Consider the following 12,923-nt stretch of genomic DNA (forward strand, 5'->3'; position numbering starts at 1 on the left):
TTCACCCAAGTCTTTACATTCGGCCCGACATTCAGAGCTGAGAACTCACAAAGTCGGAGGCGTCTTGCGGAGTTTTACATGGTGGAAGCAGAGATAGCCCTCACAGAGAGCCTCCAGGACATCATGCAGGTTATGGAGGAACTCTTTAAGGTAATGACAACCAATATACTTTCAAAATGCCCTGAAAATGTGGAACTTTTCCATAAATATGTATCTCCGGGACAAAAGGACAGGTTAGAAAAAATGCTGCATGGAGGAGGCATGCCTGGAGGAGGCATGTATGGAAGAGGCATGTATGAAGGAGGCATGTATGGAAGAGACATGTATGAAGGAGGCATGCATGGAAGAGGCATCTATGGAAGAGACATGTATGAAGGAGGCATGCCTGGAGGAGGCATGTATGGAAGAGACATGTATGGAGAGGCATGTATGGAAGAGACATGTATGGAGGAGGCATGCATGGAGGAGGCATGTATGGAAGAGGCATGTATGGAAGAGGCATGTATGAAGGATGCATGTGTGTAGGAGGCATGTGTGGAGGAGGCATGCGTGGAAGAGGCATGTATGGAAGAGACATGTATGAAGGAGGCATGCCTGGAGGAGGCATGTATGGAAGAGACATGTATGAAGGAGGCATGCATGGAAGAGGCATGTATGGAAGAGACCTGTATGAAGGAGGCATGTGTGAAGGAGGCATGCATGGAGGAGGCATGCATGGAGGAGGCATGCATGGAGGAGGCATGCATGGAGGAGGCATGTATGGAAGAGGCATGTATGAAGGATGCATGTGTGTAGGAGGCATGTGTGGAGGAGGCATGCGTGGAAGAGGCATGTATGGAAGAGGCATGTATGGAGAGGCATGTATAGAAGAGACATGTATGAAGGAGGCATGCATGGAAGAGGCATCTATGGAGGAGACATGTATGGAGAGGCATGTATGGAAGAGACATGTATGAAGGAGGCATGCATGGAAGAGGCATGTATGGAAGAGACATGTATGAAGCAGGCATGTGTGAAGGAGTCATGCATGGAGGAGGCATGCATGGAGGAGGCATGTATGGAAGAGGCATGTATGAAGGATGCATGTGTGTAGGAGGCATGTGTGGAGGAGGCATGCGTGGAAGAGGCATGTATGGAAGAGGCATGTATGGAGAGGCATGTATAGAAGAGACATGTATGAAGGAGGCATGCATGGAAGAGGCATCTATGGAGGAGACATGTATGGAGAGGCATGTATGGAAGAGACATGTATGAAGGAGGCATGCATGGAAGAGGCATGTATGGAAGAGACATGTATGAAGCAGGCATGTGTGAAGGAGTCATGCATGGAGGAGGCATGCATGGAAGAGGCATGTATGGAAGAGACATGTATGGAGAGGCATGTATGGAAGAGACATGTATTAAGGAGGCATGGAAAAGGAATACATGGAGGAGGCACATTTTCAATGTTCCTACATTCCTAACAGTCTCTGAGCAGCTGCATTTGGAAGTAATAACCGGGGCGTTCACCAAAGTCTTTACACTCGGCCCGACATTCAGAGCTGAGAACTCACAAAGTCGGAGGCGTCTTGCGGAGTTTTACATGGTGGAAGCAGAGATAGCCCTCACAGCGAGCCTCCAGGACATCATGCAGGTTATGGAGGAACTCTTTAAGGTAATGACAACCAATATACTTTCAAAATGCCCTGAAAATGTGGAGCTTTTCCATAAATATGTATCTCCGGGACAAAAGGACAGGTTAGAAAAAATGCTGCATGGAGGAGGCATGCCTGGAGGAGGCATGTATGGAAGAGGCATGTATGAAGGAGGCATGTATGGAAGAAGCATGTATGGAAGAGGCATGTATGGAGAGGCATGTGTGTAGGAGGCATGTGTGTAGGAGGCATGTATGGAAGAGGCATGTATGAAGAGGCATGTATGAAGGAGGCATGCATGGAAGAGGCATGTATGAAGGAGGCATGCCTGGAGGAAGCATGTATGGAAGAAGCATGTATGAAGAGGCATGTATGAAGGAGGCATGCATGGAGGAGGCATGTATGAAGGAGGCATGCATGGAAGAGGCATGCATGGAGAGGCATGTGTGTAGGAGGCATGTGTGTAGGAGGCATGTATGGAAGAGGCATGTATGAAGAGGCATGTATGAAGGAGGCATGCATGGAAGAGGCATGTATGAAGGAGGCATGCCTGGAGGAGGCATGTATGGAAGAAGCATGTATGAAGAGGCATGTATGAAGGAGGCATGCATGGAGGAGGCATGTATGGAAGAGGCATGTATGAAGGAGGCATGCCTGGAGGAGGCATGTATGGAAGAAGCATGTATGAAGAGGCATGTATGAAGGAGGTATGCATGGAAGAGGCATGTATGGAAGACACATGTATGAAGGAGGCATGCCTGGAGGAGGCATGTATGGAAGAGGCATGTATGAAGGAGGCATGTATGGAAGAGACATGTATGAAGGAGGCATGGAAAAGGAATACATGGAGGAGGCACGTTTTCAATGTTCCTACATTCCTAACAGTCTCTGAGCAGCTGCATTTGTAAGTAATGACCGGGGCGTTCACCAAAGTCTTTACACTCGGCCCGACATTCAGAGCTGAGAGCTCACAAAGTCGGAGGCATCGTGCGGAGTTTTACATGGTGGAAGCAGAGATAGCCCTCACAGAGAGCCTCCAGGACATCATGCAGGTTATGGAGGAACTCTTTAAGGTAATGACAACCAATATACTTTCAAAATGCCCTGAAAATGTGAAACTTTTCCATAAATATGTATCTCCGGGACAAAAGGACAGGTTAGAAAAAATGCTGCATGGAGGAGGCATGTATGGAAGAGGCATGTATGGAAGAGGCATGTATGGAGAGGCATCTATAGAAGAGACATGTATGAAGGAGGCATGCATGGAAGAGGCATCTATGGAAGAGACATGTATGAAGCAGGCATGCCTGGAGGAGGCATGTATGGAAGAGACATGTATGGAGAGGCATGTATGGAAGAGACATGTATGAAGGAGGCATGCATGGAAGAGGCATGTATGGAAGAGACATGTATGAAGCAGGCATGTGTGAAGGAGTCATGCATGAAGGAGGCATGCATGGAGGAGGCATGTATGGAAGAGGCATGTATGAAGGATGCATGTGTGTAGGAGGCATGTGTGGAGGAGGCATGCGTGGAAGAGGCATGTATGGAAGAGGCATGTGTGAAGGAGGCATGCATGGAGGAGGCATGCATGGAGGAGGCATGCGTGGAGGAGGCATGCGTGGAGGAGGCATGTATGGAAGAGACATGTATGAAGGAGGCTTGTATGAAGGAAGCATGTGTGAAGGAGACATGTGTGGTGGAAACACAGAGAAGTTTTGCACGGAAGAGACATGTATGAAGGAGGCATGGAAAAGGAATACATGGAGGAGGCACGTTTTCAATGTTACTACATTCCTAACAGTCTCTGAGCAGCTGCATTTGGAAGTAATGACCGGGGCGTTCACCCAAGTCTTTACATTCGGCCCGACATTCAGAGCTGAGAGCTCACAAAGTCGGAGGCGTCTTGCGGAGTTTTACATGGTGGAAGCAGAGATAGCCCTCACAGCGAGCCTCCAGGACATCATGCAGGTTATGGAGGAACTCTTTAAGGTAATGACAACCAATATACTTTCAAAATGCCCTGAAAATGTGAAACTTTTCCATAAATATGTATCTCCGGGACAAAAGGACAGGTTAGAAAAAATGCTGCATGGAGGAGGCATGCCTGGAAGAGGCATGTATGGAAGAGACATGTATGGAGAGGCATGTGTGGAAGAGACATGTATGAAGGAGGCATGCATGGAAGAGGCATGTATGGAAGAGACATGTATGAAGGAGGCATGCCTGGAGGAGGCATGTATGGAAGAGACATGTATGAAGGAGGCGTGCATGGAAGAGGCATGTATGGAAGAGACCTGTATGAAGGAGGCATGTGTGAAGGAGGCATGCATGGAGGAGGCATGCATGGAGGAGGCATGCATGGAGGAGGCATGTATGGAAGAGGCATGTATGAAGGAGGCATGTATGAAGGAGGCATGTATGGAGAGGCATGTGTGTAGGAGGCATGTATGGAAGAGGCATGTATGGAAGAGACATGTATGAAGGAGGCATGTGTGGAGAAGGCATGCGTGGAGGAGGCATGTATGGAGGAGGCATGCATGGAGGAGGCATGTATGAAGGAGGCATGTATGAAGGAGGCATGCCTGGAGGAGGCATGTATGGAAGAGGCATGTATGAAGGAGGCATGCATGGAAGAGGCATGTATGGAAGAGACATGTATGAAGGAGGCATGCATGGAAGAGGCATGTATGAAGGAGGTATGCCTGGAGGAGGCATGTATGGAAGAGGCATGTATGAAGGAGGCATGCATGGAAGAGGCATCTATGGAAGAGACATGTATGAAGGAGGCATGTGTGGAGGAGGCATGCGTAGAGGAAACATGTATGAAGGAGGCATGTGTGGAGGAGGCATGCGTAGAGGAGACATGCGTGGAGGAGGCATGTATGAATGAGGCATGTGTGAAGGAGGCATGCATGGAGGAGGCATGCATGGAGGAGGCATGCATGGAGGAGGCATGTATGGAAGAGGCATATATGAAGGCGGCATGTGTGGAGGAGGCATGTATGGAAGAGGCATCTATGAAGGAGGCATGCATGGAAGAGGCATGTATGGAAGAGGCATGTGTGAAGGAGGCATGCGTGTAGGAGGCATGTGTGTAGGAGGCATGTGTGGAGGAGGCATGCGTGGAGGAGGCATGTATGGAAGAGGCATGTGTGAAGGAGGCATGCGTGGAGGAGGCATGTATGGAAGAGGCATGTGTGAAGGAGGCATGCGTGGAGGAGGCATGCATGGAGGAGACATGTATGAAAGAGGCTTGTATGAAGGAAGCATGCATGGACAAGGCATGCATGGAGGGGGCATGTATGAAGGAGGCATGTGTGAAGGAGGCATGTGTGAAGGAGGCATGCATGGAGGAGGCATGCATGGAGGAGGCCTGTATGGAAGAGGCATGTATGGAAGAGGCATGTATGGAGGAGGCATGTATGGTGGAGGCACAGAGAAGCTATATACGGACGAGACATGTATGAAGGAGGCTTGTATGAAGGAAGCATGTGTGAAGGAGGAATGAATGAAGGAGGCATGTATGGAAGAGACATGTATGAAGGAGGCATGGAAAAGGAATACATGGAGGAGGCATGCCTGGAGGAGGCATGTATGGAAGAGGCATGTATGAAGGAGGCATGTATGGAAGAGACATGTATGAAGGAGGCATGTATGGAAGAGGCATGTATGAAGGAGGCATGCATGGAAGAGGCATCTATGGAAGAGACATGTATGAAGCAGGCATGCCTGGAGGAGGCATGTATGGAAGAGACATGTATGGAGAGACATGTATGGAAGAGACATGTATGAAGGAGGCATGCATGGAAGAGGCATGTATGGAAGAGACATGTATGAAGGAGGCATGCCTGGAGGAGGCATGTATGGAAGAGACATGTATGAAGGAGGCGTGCATGGAAGAGGCATGTATGGAAGAGACCTGTATGAAGGAGGCATGTGTGAAGGAGGCATGCATGGAGGAGGCATGCATGGAGGAGGCATGCATGGAGGAGGCATGTATGAAGGAGGCATGTATGAAGGAGGCATGCCTGGAGGAGGCATGTATGGAAGAGGCATGTATGAAGGAGGCATGCATGGAAGAGGCATGTATGGAAGAGACATGTATGGAAGAGACATGTATGAAGGAGGCATGTGTGGAGAAGGCATGCGTGGAGGAGGCATGTATGGAGGAGGCATGTATGGAGGAGGCATGCATGGAGGAGGCATGTATGAAGGAGGCATGTATGAAGGAGGCATGCCTGGAGGAGGCATGTATGGAAGAGGCATGTATGAAGGAGGCATGCATGGAAGAGGCATGTATGGAAGAGACATGTATGAACGAGGCATGTATGGAAGAGGCATGTATGAAGGAGGCATGCCTGGAGGAGGCATGTATGGAAGAGGCATGTATGAAGGAGGCATGCATGGAAGAGGCATCTATGGAAGAGACATGTATGAAGGAGGCATGTGTGGAGGAGGCATGCGTAGAGGAGACATGCGTGGAGGAGGCATGTATGAATGAGGCATGTGTGAAGGAGGCATGCATGGAGGAGGCATGCATGGAGGAGGCATGCATGGAGGAGGCATGTATGGAAGAGGCATATATGAAGGCGGCATGTGTGGAGGAGGCATGTATGGAAGAGGCATCTATGAAGGAGGCATGCATGGAAGAGGCATGTATGGAGAGGCATGTGTGTAGGAGGCATGTGTGTAGGAGGCATGTGTGGAGGAGGCATGCGTAGAGGAGGCATGTATGGAGGAGGCATGTATGAATGAGGCATGTGTGGAGGAGGCATGTATGGAAGAGACATATATGAAGGAGGCATGTGTGTAGGAGGCATGTATGGAAGAGGCATGTATGGAAGAGACATGTATGAAGGAGGCATGTGTGGAGAAGGCATGCGTGGAGGAGGCATGTATGGAGGAGGCATGTATGGAGGAGGCATGCATGGAGGAGGCATGTATGAGGAGGCATGTATGAAGGAGGCATGCCTGGAGGAGGCATGTATGGAAGAGGCATGTATGAAGGAGGCATGCATGGAAGAGGCATGTATGGAAGAGACATGTATGAAGGAGGCATGTATGGAAGAGGCATGTATGAAGGAGGCATGCCTGGAGGAGGCATGTATGGAAGAGGCATGTATGAAGGAGGCATGCATGGAAGAGGCATCTATGGAAGAGACATGTATGAAGGAGGCATGTGTGGAGGAGGCATGCGTAGAGGAGACATGCGTGGAGGAGGCATGTATGAATGAGGCATGTGTGAAGGAGGCATGCATGGAGGAGGCATGCATGGAGGAGGCATGCATGGAGGAGGCATGTATGGAAGAGGCATCTATGAAGGAGGCATGCATGGAAGAGGCATGTATGGAGAGGCATGTGTGTAGGAGGCATGTGTGTAGGAGGCATGTGTGGAGGAGGCATGCGTAGAGGAGGCATGTATGGAGGAGGCATGTATGAATGAGGCATGTGTGGAGGAGGCATGTATGGAAGAGACATATATGAAGGAGGCATGTGTGGAGGAGGCATGCGTGGAGGAGGCATGTATGGAAGAGGCATGTGTGTAGGAGGCATGTGTGGAGGAGGCATGCGTGGAGGAGTCATGCATGGAGGAGGAATTCATGGAGGAGGCATGTATGGAAGAAGCATGTGTGTAGGAGGCATGTGTGGAGGAGGCATGCGTGGAGGAGGCATGTATGGAAGAGGCATGTGTGTAGGAGGCATGTGTGGAGGAGGCATGCGTGGAGGAGTCATGCATGGAGGAGGCATGCGTGGAGGAGTCATGCATGGAGGAGGCATGCGTGGAGGAGGCATGTATGGAAGAAGCATGTGTGTAGGAGGCATGCGCGGAGGAGGCATGCATGGAGGAGGCATGTGTGGAGGAGGCATGCATGGAGGAGGCATGTGTGGAAGAGGCATGTATGAAGAAGGCATGTGTGAAAGAAGCATGTGTGAAGGAGACATGTGTGGTGGAAGCACAGAGAAGCTATACATGGAGGAGACATGTATGAAGGAGGCTTGTATGAAAGAAGCATGTCTGAAGGAGCAATGAATGAAGGAGGCATGGAAAAGGAATACATGGAGGAGGCATGTGTGGAGGAGGCATGTGTGAAGGAGGCATGTATGAAGAAGGCTCGTGTGGAGGGGCGTGGCTAACTGCCATCGGGAATGGCCGCTGCCTGACAGAGCTCCGTCCTTCCCGGCAGCTATCCTGACCTATCCTGCACCATCCATGGTGGAGAAGTGAAGCACAAAGCAAGTGCTCCCGTCCGGAACCCCCCCGGATGCTTTTGAAATCGTGGTGAGGCGTGAGCTCCGTGCAGTCGTCCTTCCTGCTGGCCTGGGCCCTGCGGTAATGGCAGACCCGAGGTGTGGATCGAGCTAGGCACTGACCTCCAGGCGGAGAGAAGACTGCACCCTGTGGGCTCCGTTGCTGCGGGGGAGGTGCTGCCGGAACGGATGGCGGTGACGTCTGGCATGTAGCGGCGACTTCAAAGGATAACTGCAGAGGACGTCGGCCGGCATAGCGGAGAGTCCCGGTGAGCGTTCACTACGGGAGACCCTGGCTTTGTGGCCTACGCAGCGGGCCGCGTCGCGACGTCATAGGCGGCCTGGAGGTGAGAACAGGTGGTGGCCCAGCGGGGGAATAGCGAGCTGGAGCTGCGGTGATGGAAGGCCTGACTGGCAGGTCTGGCTGATTGTGGCTGCTGGTGCGAATTGTGGAGGCCCACGGGAGGCGGAGACTGCGGGGACCCGACCTGGCAGATACGGTCTTGGCCGCAGCGCGACGAGCAGAGGTCCCGGCTTGTGGCCTGAGGGAAGGAAGGACTCTCCTCAAGCGCTGCGGCGCATATTTACTGCTGCCTTTGCCTTTCCCTGATGAGGAGGTGCCTGTGAATAGCTGGTGGTATAACAGGGGAGCGCTGGCCGGCACCCCCCTTCGGGCAGTGAGATCACGTGGCTGCCTGACTATACCATAGACCCTGAGGCACGGAGGTGAGAGGAGAGGGAGAGCGCTGCCGGCCCGGGGACATATATATGCAACTGTGGGTAGGGTAAGGCCGATACTTGACTGGCTGGCAAGTGAAGGGGCCCTGTGGCAGGGGCCTGAAGAGTGGGCTGGGCCAGTTTTGTTGTGTCTGCCGTCAACTGGAGGCGCTCTGTATTGATGGTGATTGGCTAGGTGAGCTGCTGGTTCCTTTACCAAAATGGTGAAGTGGGACTAGAGAGGGGGCAGCTTGTCTGGTGTTTTGGACCGGGGCGTGAACTGGTGGGCCCCCCATGTTAACTGTGGTCAGCAGGCTTTGCTGAGAGATGTGTAGGAGTCAGTAGAACATTCACTGCCCGACGTATCTTGCTGAGGAGGAGGCTGGGAACCTTAGCCCCTCCGCAAGAGACTATTGCGCATTGGTGGCACGACTGGGAGACCGAGGCATTGCGTGCTGGGGGCCGTCGCGGCTGACTCCACAGCCTTGATAAGCACTATCACGAGCAGAGTGGTTCAATCCGAGTGGTTCAATCGGAGTGACGGGTTCTTAGTGGCAGTGATATCGACGTGGCGACGCCAGGAGTACTGCGGGCCAGCTCGACTACTTTCAATGGAGGGTTGAGGCCGTTCCTGCGGGGCTGCTCTCTGCCTTTGCCCAGGAGAACATCTGGTGGTTAGCAGCTATGGCGACTTGGGGAAAGGGTCCCAAGGCCAACGCCCAGAGACAGCTGGCAAAATTCCCATGGTCTAAAACCGGGGAAAACGGTGAACCGCTGCAATCGGAGAGGCATGGTGGGGCGGCCGAGCCTACACAAGGCCCGGAGCCAACTCTTCATGATGTCATGGTAGCAATTGGTGGAGTGTGCGCTTCGCTGGACTCGGTCACCGTAGAGGTCTTGCTAATTAGGGATGACTTCAGAAAAATGGATGAGAAGGTTAAAGACCTCAAGCTAGTTACCAGCGCGCAGCAGACGGACACATCAGAACTCCAGTTGCAAATGCTGGAAATGCAGAAGAAACAGGAGAGGATGTTGCAACAACTTGATGACTATGAAGGCCGTGCCCGCCGCAATAACATTCGTATTTGAGGCGTTCCGGAGAGAATGGAGGGGCCGGCTGCTGACCTATATGTGGAGGATCTCATCACAAAACACCTCAAACCTAAGACTTTGTCCAGCTATTTTTCTATTGAAAGAGCCCACAGGGTACCAGGTGGCAAACCAAAGCCGGGTGCACCCCCAGGCCCCTTATTGCTCAGGTGTTCAACTATCGGACCGGGACATCATCCTCCAGACTGCACGCTCCAGTCCTCCCTTGAAGATAGATAACTATGAGGTGGCATTCCTTCCGAGTTTGCGGCTAAGGTTCAGGTGCAGCGCCGCAGCTTTCATGCGGTGAAGAAGGAACTGAGAGATCGGGAGGTGAAACATGCGATGCTCTTCCCTGCACGATTACGAGTGGAGTCGGGAGGCAAGTCATGGTTCTTTGATTCACCGGAGGCAGTATGGGAGTGGATGGAGGGCTGGAACATGGTCGGAAGCCAAAGGAGAGATTGCTCTAGCAGACCCGGCCAGCACAGGGGTACCCGCACGGAGGTGGTGAACAGTGGCTCAATGGATGAAGGCAGTCAACGTAAGGAGCAGGACTGAGGACCCTGGCCGTGTAGGCGGAGGACTCAAATCCAGATGAAAGCGCAAGTAAAGGGTGGGGAGGGGGGGGGGGGGGGTAGGAGGGCCCATTGTTATGAAACTTTCTTACACTTAAGGACCTAATGCTATGTTACAGTCTGATGGGTCTCATTGATGTGATGTGAAAAGGTTTGACTACAGTTAAGCTTGAATGGCTAAACTACAAGTCAATTGTGATGTGTCCCTGCGGGGAGGAGAGTTAGTTCACCCCGTGCATGTTTGGTATTTCGGGGGGGGGAGAGAGGCACTCTGCCATGTTTGGGTGTGGGTAGCTCTAAATCCATGGGCAGGGGGGAAGGGCGGGGGGAGGGGATGGGAGGCGAGGGCGGGGGGTGTTTCGTAGTTCCTTTTTGTTTTCTTGTTCAACAATGTGGTTGTGAGATCCTCAGACATGAGATGGACAGGTGGATGCTCTTGCGATGGGTTTATTGTGTTGCAATGTTCTGTTTTCTTTGTTCTTATTCAATGCGACAGACTTAGATGTGATTGTGCTGCCTTTATTTGCGAGTTGCGTACAGAAGTGATTGCTGTATTATTTACCTATTGCGCTATGAATACCACCGTACTGGGGGATGGGGGCTGAACGGGACTAGTGCTCTCTGTCCTTTCCTGGAATGTCAATGGCTTGGGTGATAAAATAAAGAGAGGTGTCGTCCAGCAGTTCCTGAAGAGAGCCACGCCACCGGACTCCACTGGACAGACCACAGCTGCATCCACTTCACCTACAGAAGGACCACAACTCACCACCACCCGCAACAGGCTCCCTGCAGGAGCTGGAACAAGATCACCTCCGACCAGCTCACCACATCCCTGAACAAGAACCCTCCCGCCAGATCAACGGACCCCACCCAAGCAGCAGACAACCTCACCATGTGGATCACCAACTGCACTGACGACTTCGCACCCCTGAAAAACCATCCCAACAGACCCGGAAGCAAGAAAGCCCCCTGGTTCAACGACGATCTCAAGAACTCCAAGAAAAACTGCCGTATCCTCGAGAAAACCTGGCAAAAAAACCCGACTACAGACAACATGACCGCCCTCAAGCACGCCACCCGCAAACACCACCAGCTGATCCACACCACCAAGAAGTCAGCATTCAAGGATCGGCTAGACAACAACGCACACAACAGCAAGGAACTCTTCAGCATCGTCAAAGAGCTCTCCAACCCCAGCGCCGGAACCAACGACATCACTCCCTCACAAGACCTCTGCGACTCACTCGCCTCGTTCTTCCACAGCAAGATCGCAGACATACACAACAGCTTCGGACCACAGACCATGCACTCAACCACCGACACGACACGATCCACACGATGAACACCATCTACTCCGGATCGCCAACCGACCCATGCCCCCACCACGTCTTCAACAAAGCCGACTCCATCATCGCACCCCAACTCCGGGACATCATCAACTGCTCCTTCGACACCGCCACCTTCCCAGGGAGCTGGAAGCATGCCGAACTTAGCGCCCTCCTGAAGAAACCCTCGGCAAACCCCACCGACCTCAAGAACTACCGCCCCATCTCGCTCCTCCCGTTCCCCGCCAAAGTCATCGAGAAGACCGTCAACAATCAGCTTGCCGCCTTCCTCGAGACGAACGGATCCCTCGACCACTCACAGTCAGGCTACCGAGCCAACCACGGCACCGAAACCGCCCTCATCGCAGCCACTGACGACATCCGTACCCTGCTCGACAACGGGGAAACAGCGGCCCTCATCCTCCTGGACCTCTCCGCAGCGTTCGATACTGTCTGCCACCGCACCCTAGTACAACGCCTCAGCAACGTCTGAATCCAGGCGAAGGCACTGGACTGGATCACCTCGTTCCTCGCCGGAAGAACCCAGAGAGTCCGCCTCCCCCCGTTCAGATCCGGGGCCACCGAAGTCATCTGCGGCGTACCACAAGGCTCATCTCTCAGCCCGACCCTCTTCAACGTCTACATGAGCCCCCTTGCAGCCATCGCACGCCAACACAACCTCAACATCATCTCCTACGCAGACAACACCAAGCTGATCCTCTCCCTCACCAGCGACCCAGCCACCGCCAGAACCAACCTACACGAAGGGATGAAAGACGTAGCCGAGTGGATGAAGACCAGCCGCCTGAAGCTGAACTCAGACAAGACGGAAGTCCTCATCCTGGGATCATCACCATCTGCCTGGGACGATTCCTGGTGGCCCCCGCCCTGGGCAGCGCACCCAAACCAACGGACCACGCACGCAACCTGGGCTTCATCCTAGACTCCTCCCTCTCGATGACCAGACAAGTCAACGCCGTCTCATCATCATGTTTCAACATCCTCCGCATGCTCCGAAAGATATTCCGATGGATCCCCACCGAAACCAGAAAGACGGTCACCCAGGCACTTGTCACCAGCCGACAGGACTACGGAAACACCCTCTACACCGGAACCACAGCCAAACTGCAGAAAAGACTCCAACGCATCCAGAACGCCTCCGCACGACTCATCCTAGACATCCCCCGACACAGCCACATCTCCGGACTCCTGAAAGACCTGCACTGGCTCCCCGTCAGCAAGAGGATCACGTTCAGACTCCTCATCCACGCACACAAGGCCCTCCACGACCTGGGCCCCAAGTACCTCAAAGACCGCCTGACCTTCTA

This window comes from Lissotriton helveticus, chromosome 3_2 (genome assembly GCF_964261635.1).
Source record: "Lissotriton helveticus chromosome 3_2, aLisHel1.1, whole genome shotgun sequence".
Lineage (NCBI taxonomy): Eukaryota > Metazoa > Chordata > Amphibia > Caudata > Salamandridae > Lissotriton > Lissotriton helveticus.